At 47.6% G+C, this 1,995-nt stretch overlaps 1 protein-coding gene across 1 annotated transcript in view; it reads left to right on the top strand.

Annotated features, from left to right (window-relative positions):
- Positions 1–274: 274 nt before the first annotated feature.
- Positions 275–1,995, top strand: part of Trpc6 (transient receptor potential cation channel, subfamily C, member 6) — a gene marked incomplete in the record, with an annotated part of 114,640 nt that continues 112,919 nt past the window's right edge. Inside the window, 1 exon segment of the mRNA XM_013511254.1 lies at positions 275–1,995.

The following is a 1,995-nucleotide window of genomic DNA, read 5'->3' as shown; positions in this document are numbered from 1 at the left end:
CTGTCAGAATACACCGATCTTTTGTATACCACTTTTCTCCTTTAGGGAGCTGATAAATGTCCCCCGGGTTTTATTGATCTAGTACACATTATACTTCAAAACACAGGAAGAAAAGTCTTATCCTCCTAAATGATAAGTGGATGTCACTTCGTAAGTTTACTGCAATAATATGTTCAGCATGAAGGTTGTTATGTGTGAATGAAAGACAGTGTCATGAGAACAGGCACAAACAGCTCAACTATAAGAACACCAAGCGATTTCTCTCATCTTTTAAAATTAAAGACTAACAATTCAACTGAAACGATGTTTTCTAAACTTTAACTTGTGGGATAGAAATAAAAAGTGCTCAAATGTTATTTTTTCCACTAAATTGTTTTCCATATTTAATCCTCCTAGATTATCTTGCCGCTATCTAAACTAATTTAAATAATCACTATTTACTAACTAATTTATTCACGTCTCAAAGCTGTTGAGTCCTTACCCATAGTGGCTGCCATAAACAAATTCCAGGCAGAGTATCTTATAGTTGGTTATAAGATACCAGGAAACAGAATTTCAAATCATGGCTGCCCATGTTGGGAGATCAAAACAGAAAGTTGTTAAATGAGGAATACCCCACTTTATAATGACCCGGCTTATTTTCTCAGGGTATGTTCTTTCAGTAGTGAGACGTTTCTCTCCTCCCCCTCTTCCTTCCCCTTTGATGTCTTGGTTGTGGTGTTTCTCTTGTCCTTGTTTCATCCAGCCAGGCACGCACCCATCCCACACTCCTGTGCCAAATACAAAGCGAGGCCGTGAGGACCCACGGGCGTTTCCCCTGTCTGAACGTAGTTCTTAGCGTATACTGGCGAAGTCAAAATTCTCTAAATCTGTGACTGCCCGCCACTGCTATCAAGTTGATTCCTTCCATTCACACTTCAACATGCATTTCACTGTGATCCTGGACAAGGGAAGAAAAGCCACTGTCCAGATAGAGTTTCAAACAGTCTAGCTTTCTTTAACCCAGTGGTAACGCGCTTCTGGTCTTTTCCTTGGTACTTCCTCACCGTGTCTGTCCCAGTTTCACTAGCACCTTGGGAGGGGGGCGGCTCTCGTAGCCACCTGATCTGAGGTAGTCAGCCTGCAGTTACCCTCCCATCAACCCTTTTGATTGTCATTGCGGCTTTTGCCTCTGTTGCTTTATTTGCATGTTTAATCCCTGCCTTTCTTCCGGGAAATCTGCTGGTTTGCCTTTGAATCCTAAGCAGCGCTTGTCACACAACTGGCGTTCATTAAACATCGATCAATGAATGAGTAGGTCCCTAGCTGACTACTCCTGTTTGCGCTACTACAGATACTGATTCATTCTTGTAGAGAAGTTTTCACTTCTCCCATGCATGCAGATAAACCAGAATTTTAAACCAAATCTTAAAGACAGTTTGGAAACGTAAGCAACATCTGGTAGGGCAACGATTTTGGCATCTACACGAAGCTTTTTCTGTAAAGCAGGCTGGTCGCTGGCCTCGTCATCAGCACCGCTGGAAAATGCTTGCCTGTCTTTGTTGGTTTGTTCAAAGCACTGGGAACATCTGGCCCTGATGTCTTCATAACTTCGGGAGTTAGGCGTGCGAGCGAAAATGCCCCACGAAAGGGAAGGCAGTCCGTCCAAGGAGAGAACAGTGTCGTTCTAAGAAGGATGCTAGTTTCTTCGAGCGTTGCCGAGACGTTCCTTCCTCGAAAGTCCTGCTGCTGTGACCGAGCCGGCAGCCGCTCCGTCCCGCCCCTCGCGCGCCCGGCTCCGCCTCGTTTCCGCGGATCCTCCTCCGCGAAGTTGTGGCTCCAGGCCGGCTTCGGCTGCGCTCGAGAGCGTCACCCCATCCTTTAAAGGTGGGACCGTGACGAGGGCGCGGGGGAAGCAGGCGGGAGCCGAGGGCCGCGGAGTCCGGTTGGCATAGTAACTCCCCGCCGGCCGCCCGCGCTCCGCGCGCCCGAGGGCCCTCCGCGCCCGGCAGGGGC

The sequence above is a fragment of the Chinchilla lanigera genome, unplaced genomic scaffold, assembly GCF_000276665.1.
Source record: "Chinchilla lanigera isolate Chin_1 unplaced genomic scaffold, ChiLan1.0 scaffold00011, whole genome shotgun sequence".
In the NCBI taxonomy this organism is placed as follows: Eukaryota; Metazoa; Chordata; class Mammalia; order Rodentia; family Chinchillidae; genus Chinchilla; species Chinchilla lanigera.
Note: the sequence above shows the minus strand (reverse complement) of the source record. Positions and strands in the feature narration are given on the sequence as shown.